This window comes from Eptatretus burgeri, chromosome 4 (genome assembly GCF_056783735.1).
Source record: "Eptatretus burgeri isolate ZD-2024b chromosome 4, Ebu_testis_v1, whole genome shotgun sequence".
In the NCBI taxonomy this organism is placed as follows: Eukaryota; Metazoa; Chordata; class Myxini; order Myxiniformes; family Myxinidae; genus Eptatretus; species Eptatretus burgeri.
This window is the reverse complement of record NC_140964.1, coordinates 110771579-110789487: the sequence shown is the minus strand read 5'-3', so window position 1 is coordinate 110789487 and position 17909 is coordinate 110771579. Positions and strand designations below refer to the sequence as shown.

Genomic DNA, 17909 nt, shown 5'->3' with positions numbered 1-17909 from the left:
TCAGACTTGAGATGAGAAAGATGTTGTTTTCTGGCTCTCCTGAGGGTAGATACACACTTGTTCCGAGAGCTTTGTGGAAGGAACTGAGATTACCCTCAGTTGGGTTTGCTTTCCAGGAGGCAAAGGCAAGTTGTTTCAGGACAACTGCCTCGCCACAAGCTTCACTGAACCATGGGTGGGAGGAAGGGTAGGACAACTGAAGGTGAGAGGAGATAAATCTGTGCATGAGGGAGAGCAAGTTTGTTTGAAAGAATTCCCAGGATGATTTGATGTTGGAGAAAGTGACGATGGAAGACCAGTCTATAAGTTTGATGGCTTGGAGACCCTGCCAGTCAGCCTGAGTGAAATGCCCGACTTCACAGCGCTGAGGTGGATCTCTGATAACAGTTAGAGAGATGTCCAGTTTGACAAGGACATGGAACCCAAAATTCGGGCCTTAGCTCTTACTCTCACACACCTAATTAACTCTCCAAATAAATTAGAGAGGCTATGGAAGTGAAGCACAGCTAACCTTACCTACTCTTCTTAACGATTTACTCCCTTTGTCTCAAATAATTCAAAAATGTACACTTTTTATGTACAATGGTCTTTCCCCTTGTCTCTTCCCTCCGATGTCCTGGGGTGGGGAGAGAATGGCTTCGAAAAACAATAAACAAGCAGGCCTACCTAAACCACAATTCAACTTATCAAACAAGTAAAACAGCAAACAGAGATTGTGGACCCTCACCAGGACTTGTATTTTGTGGTGATTGTGTAGTTTTATGTCGTGTATTTTGTGTGCTGTTTGTGTACTGGTGTGTTCCGTAAATATTAATAGACATAACTGGAACTGCCACTTTATAACTGCTGGCAGTGATGACCGGGTACCAAGACATCCCGCTTGGATCAGACACTTGACACTGACCCATGACATTTATTCATACTCAATTAAATTCAGAATGGGACTAAAATAAATTCAATTCAAAACAAATGGAAGACTAAATAGGTACCAGTTCTGGATTGGAGTCATCAGAAGGAACCCAAACAAGCAAAAAGCAAAGATGAAGTCATAAGGAGGAACCTGGATTGGATTTGGATTTCAGCTGCTTCTCCTCTATTCTCAAGCCCATCCAGGTGCAGCCAAGTGAGCCTTTATTCAACAACAACAACAAAAAAACCTAGATCAAAAATTAAATAATTCTGGCTGCCAGACCATGCATCAGATCAGGTTGAAATTGAAAACCTATATTTCCCATCACTACTCGATCATAATTATGAAGTTTCATATCGATCGAAAGAGCGGTTGAAAAAAAAATTCTTGTTTTCTTTTTGCTCAATCCAATATGGTTGCTCGACCATGTGACCTATCAATGACTTGTGAACACCCTGGTATCCCCAAGGCTTGTGAAACATGTTTGCGAGGTTTCCCCTTGATCTGTTCAGCAGTTCTGGAGAAGAAGATTTTTTAGGTTTTACGGTAAATCCAATCTAATTGCCAAACCATGTGATTTATGACATCATAGATGTGAACGTTTTCTTTCTCATGGATAGGCGGTCATACATGTAAAGTTTCGCCTCGATCTGTTCAACCACTTCAGAGAAGATTTTTGAAGGTTTTTTTTTTTAAATAAAAAACAATATGGCTGCTGAATCACGTGATCGATGACGTCATGAATTTTTTTTTTTTCTGTGGACCATTTTATCCCGAGATGACCTCAAAAATTTTCATACTGATCGGATGTGGCGTTCTACATATGCAAGCAATTATGACGTCATAAAAAAATCACACTCATTCCACATGAGTAGTACTTGTTGCTGTGTGCCAAATTTAAATTTTTTCCTTGGTGCGATTTCGGATACAGAGGTCCAAAGTTTTTCCATTTTTCCAATATGGCTTCCACACCACATGACCAATGACATCATAATTATAATTGAAACATTCCTCATGAGTAGTTGCACCAGTGGTGAAAATTTCGTCTCATTCCAACAAGCGGATGCAGAGAAAAATACGAAAGTTCTGTGCGGACAAACAGACAGACAGACAGACAAACAAACGGACCCAAATACAATACCCTCTCGGAATCCTTTGGTGAGGGTAAAGAACAATGCTGAGGGTACAATGCCCTCTCTGGCGAGGGTAATAAACAATCCCATCTAATTGACCACGTTCCCAAGTGGATGTCACCTGCTCCAGCTGTCAGCTGAACCCAAATACCAAATTTGAAACTACCTCTCCAATTTCATGGGCTACCTGCCGTCCATAGCACATCTCAAGTTGCACGGGACTAAGTAAAACATTCCCATACTCATAATAAACAACAACAACAACCATTACCAAAGTTACCAATCATTCCCTGCAAAGCCATGGCATCTCAATTATCTGCAGGTGTGACCTCAACTCGGCAGTGGGGAGGTCCTAAATGGTGCCGGCGGAGGTGTAGCAGTATGCACATTCTCACAGCACAAACAAGGTCCCATCTCAAGATGGAGAGTCAATGGGGAAAGGCAAATTCAATAAATCCAATCGAATTATCACTGGGGAGCCTGTTCAATACCAGTCGTGCCTGCTGCAGCCAATCTTCCCTTGTCTCCCATGAAAAATTAAACCCAGGGCTCTCTTCCCAAACTGAGAAGCCATTAATCAAAATGGACCATCTGTGGAAGGTTATGCGGGCCTCTCCGGGCCTTTCCCAAACGCTCCATAACTTTTCACAGATGATCGAATAGTTGACCGGTGGGCTGTTCTCATACCCGTGCCCATAGCCTAGTCGAGCATGGCAGGTCCCTCATGCTGGCTGTATCAGAGCCTCGGAGAGGCTGCTAGGCCACAAGCCTGGGAGGTCACCTCATCAGGCCCTTACTGGCCTTCAGTGGTGCCGCCGCCAAAGCGCGACCTGCAACCCCTCCCCTAGTGGTCCTCACAGTGCACCATACCAGGTGCACAGGATAAACCACCTCAGTCCACCAGAGGTTTCAACCCCCTCCAAGGTCTGGCAACCCCACCAGCCCGAGACACTTGCTCAGATGGCGCCCCGATTGACAAGAGATGCAACACTCCACCTCACGTCCCATTGGGGGGGGGGGGTGGGGGTTGTGCCAGCCGTGGTCAGACCCCACGTCCGAGGGGGAAATTTCCTACGAGATCGACACAACTAACCTCCCCTTGTCCGAATTCTGCAGCCCAAGGACCAACTCACTCTAAGACCAATTTAACATATATTTGTATATGTGGGCTTCACATGTCCAAATGTGGCTGCCTATAATTACCCTGTTATCAGGCTTTTCTGTCCCTCCCTGCAGCTGCTGCTGGCCTTGAACCTCCGACTCTCCCAACCTTTCTCCATTATCATAAGCCGCCAGCTGTTCTTGACTCTCAGCTTCTACATCAGTACACAAGCACTCAATAACCAAATGGGGCTCACACTGACACTGACCCACATTGGCATTTCTTTTTGTATGTGCCCCAACGCTGAGCTTTTTCCTTCTCCCCCACCCCACAGCTGCTAAAAAACACCCCTTGTGCAGCGAGTTGACAACTCTGGGCCCAGAGTTGACCCCAACAGGGTCCAACTGCACGCCCATGAGCACCATACCGCAAACCACAGGGGTTGCTTCACACATCATGAGACCTATCCTCTCCCCCTCTAAACCATCTATCTTCTTTGTCTTTTGGACGGTCTCTTTGTGGGGCAGAGTGACATCCACCTCAGCGCAATGGTCTTCCAGGCCATTACCCAACACACATGTCCCCATGCAACTTAGCTTTGTCCCCCCCCCCCAATGTTAAACCAACCTGCCATTCCAAATTTAATCTGTGCCCCTAAACTGCGCCGCTAAAATCTCGTTTTTTTTCTGATATTTCCCCACATTTGTTCACTCATATCGTCGATTTTTAAAATTCATTTCCCCCCACATTTGTTCATTATTTTTATTCTTTCCAACCTGGCCTGGGTGGACATCGTGCCAGACTTCTGACCCCCGCTCACGCCCAGAAGAGAAGGGTTTGAAGTGATGTCAGGAGCAAGGGACATTCCTTTGGTCTGCTCCTCGCCACTCGGCCCAACCACCAGCTCACCTCCAAGCACGTGTCCCTCACCATCTGCTGTAACATGGACATCCACCATTTTGTCCAGGTTTCCCATGCATGTTCAAATGGAAAATAAATTTTTTAACACTCAAATTTCATTTCAAATTTTCCTTCGGGGAAAACGAAATAAGTTTGTAGATCTCACTGCTGACCCAAATTTTCTGAGTCGGGGGATCGAAAAATCCCACTTCTGACACCCGATGTCACATCTGAATATCCATTAATACGGAATTCCTCAGAGCTGGGACCTTTCATCCCGAGGAATAGTCAAAGCGGCCTTTTAATATCCACGACATTCAATTTTACTTTACTTCACCTTTCCCCAAGGTCGTCTACATGAGCCGAAACAACGGCAATCACGCACAGAAAGCAAATGGCTGAAACACGCTCTTACCTTTTCAAGGATTTATTTTATCATGAAAAGCACAAAGAAGAGGGTCGACAAGACGCTATGATAATGGAACAAACCAAGTGAGTCAAAAAGACACAAAAAGGAGAATAGGATACGCAAACTCATATACAACGAGGAGAAATAAAAGAGCTCAAATCCTAACCAAATAGGTACCACAGATCTCACTTATACAAAAACACAGTAATGCAGGTGGGATTTCCCTTTTCTCTACAATGTGCAGCGTGAACGCGGGACTCAATGGTGCCCGCTTTAAAGACGAGGAGGGAGACGAGAACCAGTAACGAGCAGGACCGGCGATGGGTAGGCCTTCAACTTGGCCACGTAGTCCCCTTTTTGTCCTTTTTCCTCCAGGCCCTCCATTAACTCAGGGTGGTCCCAGCTTGGGTCAATTCCTCATGAAGCTTCTACTCTAAGCGAGGTCTCCACCCTCTTTGCACACAAGCCTCTCTTGGTTCCCTTGTGCACAAACCTCTCCTGGTGACTGTCGTCTCGACTCTTGTGCAGGATGTTCTCTGGTGGACTCTCTCGTCTCAACCCCCGTGCACATGAGTCGACCGAGTTCTCTTCTTCCTCCTTCTGGACTATTCCTCCCGGGTCCAGCTCATGGGGGCGGCCCCTATAAAATTAAACAAACATCTTTTCTTCTGGCCTCTAAAGCCTACTGTGCCACCATGGCTGTCACAAACAGGCCATCGAGATCATAATCGGCCTCGTTGAAAACCTGTGACACATGTGCCTCTGCTATGGGAAGTCCACACATAGCCTCGCCCACAAACAAGAGCGTTTGCATGTACATAATTAATCTCTACTCTGTCTATAAATCACATACACTGACTGCCTCCTCAGCGCCATGTGCAATAAACGACTTAATTGGACAGATCCTGGTTACATGGCAATCTAACCTACGTGAAACACACGGACCATATTACACTTACCCCAGTCCAGCTAAAGCTCTCTCTCTCCACCTCTTCCACATAACAATATGCTTCCCTGCTGAGATGTATAATCTGGCAGGAGTTCACCCCCCTTGATGCCAAGGTCTGGATACACCACTGCCCAGCATGTATGCAAAGTTTGGTGGAGAATGTTCTAGCCATGTTGTTTTTTTTCTATGATTTTGAGACATACCGACGAACAGACACACACGCACACACGAATACATCCATACGAATTGTCTTGTTTCATATAATAAGATTTAATCACACCGGCGGAGGTCTGAGGTCGAATTCCAGGCAAACCCCACCTACCCTCCCCACTCCCACCCGGCTGTCAGATGGTCGAAATCTAAAGAATACTCAGCCTGTTTATGTTATGGTTAAATGATATATCCAATCAATTTTACGAATCTTGAACATGAAGATCCGATAAAGACCGTAAAAGGGATGATTGTCATCAGTTTCCAATTCAGTACTCAAAAAGACGAAGAGCTTTTTGAAAGAAGACCGATAAAATTGAACTCGCCTGTGATTGCACAATTGAAACTGCTGACATATTCCATTGCATGCTCTGGATTGATGTAACTGCTGTGATGGTCTGTCATTCTCTGCATTTATCAAAAAAGTCAGAAACACTTTTTATTGCTTTGCCTGCCGAGGAACAATTAAACGGTTCACAGGAAGAGGCCTCAGTGTAATCGGCTTACCTTCCCTCGAGCAACCACATTCCCGGAACTCGTCTCAAGGGAGAAAAAAAAAATCCAGTCTCGTGGTTGAAAGCACTATGGCCAGGTTAATAAGGGCAATTTAGAGTTACTATGACTTTGCACTTTCATATTTTGACCTAATTTATAATTATTTTCTCCATATTCTCATAATAAACGTTTGTTGAAAATTTGATGACAAATTTCAAATGGTAAAAAAGTTATGGCCTTGACACATGGACAGACAGACAGACGCACATACACAGAAGCGATTACAAAATCTCACCCACCTCCTGTTGTATATGGAGGGGTGGGGGGCTAATTACACAAGACTTTTGCATCAATTGGTGAAAGAAGCGTCCGTTCATTTGTGTGTGTATGTTTGTGATAAACACGGCCATCGCGAGTCATTTGTACAAACAGAAAATTGTGGGCACCTTACTCCTCTCATCCACGAATATTTCTCATGTATCGTATATTCTCGTGAGTCCGATTTGCATCCAGGAACACAACAATTATGGTTAACCTTCTGAAATTGCTACTTTTTCATCTAAATGCTGAAAATTATGTTCAAAAGATTATTTGAATTACAGATTTCACGTTAGCAACGGCAGGAGACAACTACGAAAGCTGGAAATCTTTCCTTCATAAAACCATTTCGGCAGTCATTTTGACTGTTACATCATTATTTTAAAGTTATTATTATTTCTATAAAATATAATAATTATAATTTAAAGTGAAATGAATTACTTGACTTCAACGTGAAACTTTTATTCGTGATCACACATCAAAGCAAGAAAACAATGTGCAACTAGAAGGGCACTCGGTAGAGCACATACCTCTGCCACATGATGCCTGATCCACGAGAACATATCGGGCCCAATACATTTTTGAAAAATCATGCTATATATCATTTTTGGCCCGATCTCTCAATGGTGAAGAAGCACTGAAATTATTGTTGTAGTCGGATCCAGATCTGTACCTTCACCAAAATCTAATCCTTTTGTCCTTGTCACACACCCAACTTGCCCACAAAATTTCATTTGGATCTGTCCACAACTTTTTTAGATATCCTGCACAAAAACAGACAGAGAGACAAATGAAAAATCACTCAAAGAGTGAAAACTTGGCAAAACAACACAAAGTAGAATGGCACTCTATCAATTTTAGTTTTTGTTCCTATCTATCAATTTTAGAAATTAGGCCTGTGTTGACCTTTTGACCTTAAAATTAGTTGGCAGTTGAATTCAGCGACCTGGCATGAAAATGCCCTTCAAATTTCAAATCAATCGGATGAAAATTGAGGATTTTAGAAAATTTGGCCCAAATTGGCCTTTTGGCCTATGTTTACCTCAAAATTAATAGGTGGTTGAATTTAATGACCTGATCTGCAAATGCTCTTCAAATTTCAACTTAATTGGATTAAGATTGAGAATTTTAGCCTATGTTGACCTTTTGGTTCATGTTGACCTTTTGGTTCATGTTGACCTTTTTTCCACTGTTAACCACAGAAATAATAGATGGTTGAATTCAGTGACCTGATATGTAAATCCTTTTCAAATTTCAACTGATGCAAATTGGCCTATTTGCCTATGTCGACCTTTTGGCCTATGTTTACCTTAAAATTAATAGGTGGTTGAATTCACTGCCCTGATATGCAAATCCTGTTCAAATTTCAAGTCAATTGGATGAAATTTGAGGATTATAGAAAATTTGGCTCAAATTGGCCTTTTGACCTATGTAGACCTTTTTGGTTGACCAAATTTTACGAAGCTTCAATGCAGGATCATCGTGGGGTTGGCGACATTATTCTCTGAATATTTCAGAACGATCAGTTAAGCGGTTTGGGCTGGAGGCGAGTGCACAGACAAGCAAGCAAGCAAACAAACAAACAAACAAACAAACAAACACACACACACACACACACACACACACGGAGGTGATCAACATATTTGTCAAAAAAAGAAAAAATTGGCCAAGTAACAAACAGACAGAGAGGGGTGAAAACATAATGTCCTTCACCTTCGATGGTGGAGGTAATAAAAATGCAGAAATGAAACATTTGCCATGAAATACTTTCAAAATGTTCCTGAAACAACGCCAGAAAATCGGGAGATCAAGGAAACAAGGAAATGCATCACATTTGTCAGAAGTGTTATTGTTACAATGAGCTATCTGACATTGCTTCTGTTTAAAAAAAAAAATACAAAAACATATCGGTGTTTCATACCTGACGTTGGAAACAGCACCCTTTCCAGGATGAGTTGTGAGACGGTATCTATTTTGCATTGTCAATGCAATTCATACAGAAGTAATGCTTTTCGACTATGCCTGTGCATTTGCCACATACAAATTTGTCACATGGATCACATTTGGTAGAAGTTTTGTTGTTGTTGCAAAGAGCTATCTGACATTGCCTCCTTATGAGTGGTTTGTGGAAACAGTACCCTTTCCAGGTTGAGTTGGCATTTTCAGGTCAGGTATGGGAGCATGCACCAGAGCAGCGCGTCGCTGTAACCACTTTCCGCCGGTCTTCCAGGGGCCTACATCTGGCCATCACCCAGGCAGATGCCTGGCCCATCCTCATCTCCTTGAGATGCCAATCAACCTGCTGCAACCACGAGGGAGGTGGTCGGCCCATTGGCCTCCTCCACTCACGAGGCTCCCACACCGAGAGAATCCGGTGAGCAGGATCAGAGTCAGGAAGACGAGCCACATGTCAATACGGCTGCAGCTGACGCTCACGGACTATGCAGGTAACAAATCTCATCAGAGTCTCTCTCAGCAACCACTCGCTGGACACAAAGTCTGACCAGCAATAGCCAAGGATTCTCTGAAGGGGCCTGGTGCCAAATGAGTTTGGTCTCCATCTCAGATCCTTGGTCAGAGTCCAAGTCTCACACCCGTAAAGAAAGACTGGAAGCAGCAAAGACTGAAAGACTTAGACTTTCGTCCTTCATCGGTACCGACAAGTGCCACACACAATGATTCAGTGAATCCATGACTCTGCAGGCCTGACCCAGACATCTATTGACCTCTGGCTCACAATATATGAAGACATGAATATCATTGCCAAAGAAAGTGAATCTCTCTGTGACGTCAACATCCTCACCACAACCAAGTACAGACAAGATAGCAGAATCCAAGATGTCACTGAGAGCCTGGATCTTAGTTTTGACACAGGAAACCCATAATGCCAGCAGCTCTGACTCCTCAATCAGTGCCTGGAGGTCCCCCAAAAGGATATCCAGTCTCCGCAAATATGACTGCATCATCTGTGAAATCAACGTCAGAAATCTTGACAATACCAAATGATGCACCACAGATTGATCTCTCTGACATCCTCCCCAGAATCCAGTTCAAACAAGCACTGAAAAGTGTGGGGCCAGCACACAACCCTGACGAACGCCAGCAACAACTGAGAGTAAATCAGGGATGGAACCACCACACCTCACAGCACTCTCAGTACCAGAGTATCATTCAGAAATCAGAATGATCCGTTTTGGTGGCACCCTATGGAGACCGAGGATTCTCCAGAGGGCATCCCAATTCACTGAATCGAATGCTTTGTGGAGATCATCATAGACTGTGAGCAGCCCCTGTCGAAACTCTCATCTGCGTTCAGTGAGGACCCAAAGAGCAAGGATATGGTCAATTGGTGACCCAGGTATAAAGCCTGACTGCTATGGACACTGGTGCTCAATCAGATGGTGGCGAATGCTATGAAGAATTATCCGAGCAAAGCCCTTGCCTGGCACCGAGAGCAGCATCACCCCGCGATAGTTGTTGCAGTCCTGGTGATCAATCTTCCCTTTCCAGAGAGGGACAAAAAAGCTCCTCTTCTAGTCAGTAAGGATGATGCCTGTGTTCCAAACAGAACACTGAACGACATGCAATGACAGGAGTACAGCATTTCCATCATCCTTGAGAGGTTCAGTGTGGAGGCCACAGATCCCAGCAGCTTTACCCCCTTTCAACTGGATCACCGCAGCCTGTGTTTCCACAAACGAAGGCTGTTCACATTTGATTGGACGTTTCAGCATTAGGGATAGTTACACCCCTGACATCCAACTCAACAGCTGGTGGGTCAGCCTGGTGCAACCGCTCAAAGTAACCGGACAAACGGGCCTTCACTTCGGACTCCTCTGTCAAGGGCACACCACCCTCTGCTGTAACTGCAGTACACCGAGGAACAGACTTCGAGGAACCCAATGCAAGAATTCCCCTGGAAGCAGAACGAGAATCTCTACACCACAGGTGATGTTCTACCCCTTCACAGATTCCTCGCACATAGGCTTCCTTGTCCACCCTCAGTGCGCATACAGTTTTTCGCCTCAACTCCAGGAACAACTCAGTTCTGCCATTAAGCTTAGCCCTGCGACTCTGGCCAATGGTATACCGTGTCCCTTGGGAAACAAAATTCTGGAACTCAACATCAAGGATGGTGGTCTTGAAGGCACTCCACAACTCTTCAGGACTCCCCAAAACACCCAGACCACCCTAATCACCACTCACCTTGTGCGCAGACTCCTCAACAACCCTCCCATCCTTGAACTTGCCTACATCCAGTCGAGGCTCGGATGGTACCATTCTCCCGGATTTAAGCTACAACTTCCGAGTTGCTACAACATGCTTGTGGTCAGTATTGACGAACTGAGCACCCTGGTAGACCCTGCAGTTCTGGATCATCCTCCAGGGACCATCAACGAGCACATGGTCAATCTCCTGTGCCACACCACCAGCATTGGAATACCAAGTCCAGTGATGAGGCGGTGGGTGCTGAACCATGAACCAGCCACCCTAAGTAAACCACTTCTTGCAAAGTCAAGAAACTTAGTGCTATTCTGGTTCACAGTTCTGGGACCCATGGGGACCAAAACGTCTCATAACCATCGCTATCAGTGCCAGGCGATGCAATGAAATCCTGAAAGGCTAGAAGAGTATCTCTGTGATGGCACTGATCAACCACACACTCGAGCGCAGAAAAGAATGCTCCCTTCACAGTGAGATCACTCGCCTAAGTCGGAGCATATATAGAGACCAGGGAAATGAAACCCAAGGAGTGACAAATCCTCAGTCTCATAATACGCTCATTGTCCGGTGTCACCTCAATTATCATGAGAGCCAGTTTATTGGACACAGCTAAAGCAACTCCTTAGGCAGGGTAACCATCAGAGCGACAAGACCAGTAGTAAGTGTAACCACCCACCATGATCTCACCATTATTCGGTCTCCGAACCTCAGAGTGCTGGAATACTGATGTACAAGCGCTGGAGCTCAGATGATTGCAGAGACAGGTGATCATTATTTCTTAGGGAAACAACATCACAGGCACCCACCTGAAGGGACCACTTCAGGTTAACCCAAGGAGACCACCGTCTGGTGGACGACAACTCAGCACCATCTCCCTAAACATATCCTTTGATACGGTCTGGCACCCTGCCCTGCTCACCAAATTCTATTCCAGTTATCCAAGGACATCTCCACTCATGGCTCGCAGACTTCCTCTCCTGTTGCAGCCAACGTGTGGCCCTTAATGGAGTTCTCTCATCCCCTCTTCCTGCCCAGGCTGGAGTTCCTCAATGCAGTGAGCTGGGCCCAGTTCTTTTTCTGGTTTTCAACAATGATCTCTCTAACTCCCTGAAAAATCCTCTTTATCTCTTTACTGATGACTCCACCCTCTATTGTACCATCTGTCATCCCTCAGTTCGGCAAGCAGCAGCTTCTTCACTCTCTGCAGATCTGGATAAAATCACAAGCTGGTCCAACATGTGGAACATGTCTTTCAACCCTGACAAATCTCACACTCTCACTATGTCTCTCCAAAAGGAGCATCTGGAACACCACCCCATTTACTTTCTCAACAATCCTCTTGAAGAAGTCCTTTCATTCAAGCTTCGGGGTCTCACTATCTGCCATGATCTTTCCTGGGAAAGCCACATTTCCAAGCTGGCCTCCAAAGCCAGTCGCCGACAAGGCATGCTCCATCATGCAAAGTCCTTCCTTGGCACACCTAAGCTCCTGACCACATACAAAGCTTTCATTCGCTGCCTTATGGAGTACTGCTCTTCCCTCTGTGCTGGTTCTCCCACCTCTCACCTTTCTCGGCTTCACGCTGTGGAAACCAAGGCATTTAGGATAATTGGTATCCCCCACGATGAGGCCGAGTCTTTGGGTCTCTCACTCTCTTACCACAGGCAGGTCGGTGGTCATTCTGCTTTCTACCGTCTCCACCCAACCCACCCCCCCCATATTTCCGCAGGGCGCTCAAGGTCTGTCAGCAACACCCTTCTGGTAAAACGACCAAAATCAAGAAACACTGCTCGCCTTCACTCCTTCATTCCTCTTTTTCCCACCTTTGGAACAAACTCCCACACTCTCTTCAATCCCATTCTTCCCTCCAGGCCTTCAAAACAGCCGTTCACCGCCATCTCTTATCTTCCCCCATCCAAAACCTCGATCTTTTCCACCCCCGATAATCCACCCCAAACCCACCCCCTTCAAATTACCTGCTTTCCTTCCTGAAAGTCCCTGTCATGTAAGGTCCTGAAATCCCTGCAGTGTGCATCTTGTTTACACTGCGTACCCCACCCCATCCCTCTCCCTTCCACTGATGTCCTCATGTCTCGCCAATGTTTTTTCCTTCCCTCTCCCACCCCTCTTGTCTCCTGCTCTCCTTATTGTACATTCTGTGTGTTAGCTCTCATACGAGCCTCGACAGTGCATACAAAAAACAAAATAAAACCCGACACACACCACCGCAATCCGACCCAGGATGGTTACCCCATGCTTTTCCTCATATCATCAAAGAATGGAGGTTCTTACATGACCTAAATGGAGCAAAGATGCCATTGCCAAATGGAGCAAAGTCAAAACGCTTTGCTCCATTCCCATTACTTGCTGAGCTGCCCTGTGAAGGGTAGCTGCACAGGAGGTACTCCACGGAGTGAGTGTTCAGTTTTCTTTGTGTTTTTAAAAAAAAAATTGTGGAATGAAGTGTTTTACGGTGGCCATAGTGCAAATCCTGCCACCATCCTCCAAGAAATAGATAACGCAACTGCAGGATGACGTCCGCAGACACGGTTGGGCATCAGATATGGATGGCCGTTGATTCACAAGGAGCTCCTCCGCCCTTTGACAAGTTTTGTTTTTAGTCCTGGGTGTCCATATCCCTACACCCTCCTCATCAGGAAACTTGGTAGGGGAGACAGTTTAGTCGCTGCCAACTCGACCATGAATCAGGTTCGTAAATATTTTCCTGGTACCTACAGCAAGTCACAGATCTAATCTTGGCTGACCCGACAATAATTTTGACATTTTACCATCCATGAATTCCCCTCGAAGCTCTGTGGCAAGCTGAAATATAAGCTTCCTTTTGCTGATATCTTCAGCAGTGCATTCTTTGAACAGAACAAAATAATTATTGGCTGTCAGGTCTAGCATATTGTAACAAAAAAAAAAACAACAAAAAACAGCAACTGACCACCGGCGTGAGCCCAGCTTTCACCAAATGCAGGTGTGCCATTTGATGTGCTACATCCACTCCGCACTTTGTATTATAAAAAAAGCACCGTCACTGTGTCTGTTTTTTATTTTATTTTGGGCAGAGTCCTAACCAACAGATACTGTATGTGCAGAGAACTAAGAATGCACACATTCTTCCTGGGCTTGCACTTGTAAATCGTCAGGGTAGCACAGTCATGGTGCTTCGTAACTGTACTGGTATACTGCGGTACGGTCAGGATTTTTGTTGATGGTGGAAGCTCTCGACTGACTTTGATTGTTCCAACAAGATGTCTTGTGCCCCCCCCCCCCCAATAACTTTGCTAATCCCAAGGAAGTGAAAAAATTGTCGGTTGTCACATTTCTTCCTTTTCCACCCAAGTATGGGGCAGAAAGTTGAAGTACAACACTGATAGTCTGACTAGTTGGGCGAGTTTCATCTTTCCCGAGATGGGGGATGGCATTCGAAAAGTACTTTGACTTGACATCCACTGCCATCGAAAATTTTATGCCAAATTTGTTGTTTGCCATGTACTGCATACAATGACAATGTACTTTTGTCGGAAACAGCTGCTCATCCACTATGATGTTCTCGGCAGGACTGCAGCAGGCAATGCTGTTGTGAATGAATCCATTTCAAACCTCTGATACCAGAGCAAGTTTGTCTGTTTTAAGGCGAGCACTTCTTGTCTGTCCCTCGTACGTCAAAACGCATAAAGCATAGAATTTCATGAAAGCGGTTTCTTGACATTGTCTTTGTAAAAAAAAACAAAAAAAACAAACAGGTATTCCAAATTCCGCCGAACAAAAGTTGTCAATATCGAAGCTTTTGCCACAATATGCTCCACAAACAGAATTGCAAGAAACGCTTGCAATTGTCCCAAAGCCATTTCCCACGAATCATCACACACAGAAGAATTACTTCTGTGCATAATTGATATATCACTCAAGAATACTTATACATCTTACTGTGCATAATTGAATGTGCTGCAACGTTTTCTTATCAATCAACAAGTTGAAAGAACTCAAGGGGCTTTCGATATCCCGTTAAAAGGAAGTTGATGTCAGCAGTTGTGTTGTTGCTGCTATCGTTAATTTTTATTACTTAAAAAAAATATATTTTCGTGCAGTCAAATTCACTGGTGTTGGTGGTTCTGGGAGAAAGTGACAATAACTTTTTTTCTATTTATGTGATTGAGATTTCCAAAATCCACACTGGTAATTTCGACCTTTTTTTTTCATGAAGAATCTCTGAAACAACTTCGTACTTTTCAAAAACAGGAAGCAAGAGGAATTTCAAAAATAGGACCACGAGACCTGTAGCATATCTGGGCCCTGTCCTAATTCTGTTGTTACCCAAATTTGGGAGCATGAAGCATGGATCACTCGCTCATGGTGGCGAAGCACGAACCACACGCTCAGGGTGACGGAGCATGAACAACTAACTCGCTCAGGGTGATGGAGCACAAACCACTCACTCAGGGTGACGGAGCACGAACCACTCGCCCAGGGTGATGGAGCACGAACCACTCGCCCAGGGTGACGGAGAACGAACCACTCGCCCAGGGTGACGGAGCACAAACAACTCGCTCAGGGTGATGGAGCACAAACCACTCACTCAGGGTGACGGAGCACGAACCACTCGCTCAGGGTGACGGAGCATGAACAACTAACTCGCTCAGGGTGATGGAGCACAAACCACTCACTCAGGGTGACGGAGCACGAACCACTCGCCCAGGGTGATGGAGCACGAACCACTCGCCCAGGGTGACGGAGAACGAACCACTCGCCCAGGGTGACGGAGCACAAACAACTCGCTCAGGGTGATGGAGCACAAACCACTCACTCAGGGTGATGGAGCACGAACCACTCGCCCAGGGTGACGGAGCACAATCAACTCGCTCAGGGTGACGGAGCACGAACCACTCGCCCAGGGTGACGGAGCACGAACAACTCGCTCAGGGTGATGGAGCACGAACCGCTCGCCCAGGGTGACGGAGCACGAACAACTCGCTCATGGTGGCGAAGCACGAACCACTCGCTCAGGGTGACGGAGCATGAACAACTCGCTCAGGGTGATGGAGCACAAACCACTCGCCCAGGGTGACGGAGCACAAACAACTCGCTCAGGGTGATGAAGCATGAACCACTCACTCAGGGTGATGGAGCACGAACCACTCGCCCAGGGTGACGGAGCATGAACAACTCGCTCAGGGTGATGGAGCACGAACCACTCATTCAGGGTGACGGAGCACGAACCACTCACTCAGTGTGATGGAGCATGAACCACTCGCACAGGGTGATGGAGCACGAACCACTCGCCCAGGGTGACGGAGCACGAACCACTCGCCCAGGGTGATGGAGAACGAACCACTCGCCCAGGGTGACGGAGCACAAACAACTCGCTCAGAGTGATGGAGCACGAACCACTCACTCAGGGTGATGGAGCACGAACCACTCGCCCAGGGTGACGGAGCACGAACAGCTCGCTCAGGGTGACGGAGCACGAACCACTCGCCCAGGGTGACGGAGCACAAACAACTCGCTCAGGGTGATGGAGCACGAACAACTCGCTCGCCCAGGGTGACGGAGCACGAACCACTCGCTCATGGTGGCGAAGCACGAACCACTCGCTCAGGGTGACGGAGCATGAACAACTCGCTCAGGGTGATGGAGCACAAACCACTCGCCCAGGGTGACGGAGCACAAACAACTCGCTCAGGGTGATGAAGCACGAACCACTCACTCAGGGTGATGGAGCACGAACCACTCGCCCAGGGTGACGGAGCACGAACAACTCGCTCAGGGTGATGGAGCACAAACCACTCGCCCAGGGTGACGGAGCACAAACAACTCGCTCAGGGTGATGAAGCACGAACCACTCACTCAGGGTGATGGAGCACGAACAACTCGCTCAGGGTGATGGAGCACGAACCACTCATTCAGGGTGACGGAGCACGAACCACTCATTCAGGGTGACGGAGCACGAACCACTCGCTCAGGGTGACGGAGCACGAACCACTCGCTCAGGGTGACGGAGCACGAACCACTCGCTCAGGGTGACGGAGCACGAACCACTCGCTCAGGGTGACGGAGCACGAACCACTGGCTCAGTGCGACGGAGCACGAACCACTCGCTCAGTGTGACGGAGCACGAACCACTCGCTCAGGGTGATGGAGCACGAACAACTCGCTCAGGGTGATGGAGCACGAACCACTCGCCCAGGGTGATGGAGCACGAACCACTCGCTCGGGGTGATGGAGCACGACCCTGATGAAGGATATTATAAAATAAGGCTGTTAATTATCTTCAAAAGAGGTGTTTTAATTCAGCCAAACACCCAGTTTTCACTCTTGCACTTCCTTGGAATTCCCTTAGTGTGCATTCAAAGTTTCAGGCTGCTAGGTTTTATAGTTTTGGAGTTATGGAGGACACACACTCACACACACACACACACACACACACACACACACACACACACACACACACACACACACACACACACACACACACACACACACACACACACACACACACACACACACAAAGCCTTTTGGTAGTATAGATAAATTTGACTGAGTAAAATAGGGCAAGTAAGTTCCAAATGAATTATCTACTCGTTTTGGGGATAATTCGAGATCTTTGGGGGTTTCACGTGTTCACCTCCTATTTCAAGGTTCTGAGCGGCCATGATTCCCAATCGAATAATTTAAAGCCAAATGTGCCAGTCCTGGTCTGCATGAATGATTCGCCGGCATGGTCATCTAGTCATCCAGTTCCCTCGAGTCATGTCCGACTCCTGGTGACATTCATGATCAGATTTCTCCAAACATCCCCATCCTGCACCCTGCTTCCTGAATCTCTGGAAGTGACAGCTTGGTTGCAGCCTTTCCTCATCCCTCGAGCATATTCAACATCTTCCTCTTCTTCTTCTTCCCTCAACCACACCCAGCACGGTTAATTTCTCCACACCTCCTCCAGATCGCCTGGTACGGGTCATAAATATCCTTGAAACGACCTCAACACGAGAAGGGACACAATTTGTTGCGGACATTCCAGCGTACTTCATTTGCAGAATGAGCGTCCCGAGTGAAATACATTCGTTTGAACTGCGAAGGTTCTATTAGATGTTGTGCTCCGGTGGTTTAAGCCTCTGCCTGTGTGAGTGCAAAGGGGTTAATACAGTCCGTTTTAGAGCCTGTGATTTCGGCACCTGCCTGCAGAAAGAACCCTCAATGGTGAGGATTAATGTCTGAGATGGATTCTTGTTTCCCAATCCATAATTAAC

General features: G+C 46.4%; 1 long non-coding RNA gene across 1 annotated transcript in view; it reads right to left on the bottom strand.

Moving 5' to 3' along the window:
* Nucleotides 1-944: 944 nt before the first annotated feature.
* Nucleotides 945-17909, bottom strand: part of LOC147028902 (uncharacterized) — a 33867-nt gene continuing 16902 nt past the window's right edge. Inside the window, exons 2-3 of the long non-coding RNA XR_015056956.1 lie at nt 3922-4078; nt 945-1129 (exon numbers count right to left, since the gene is read on the bottom strand). This is a non-coding gene — a long non-coding RNA (uncharacterized LOC147028902). The remainder of the gene's footprint in view (nt 1130-3921; nt 4079-17909) is intronic.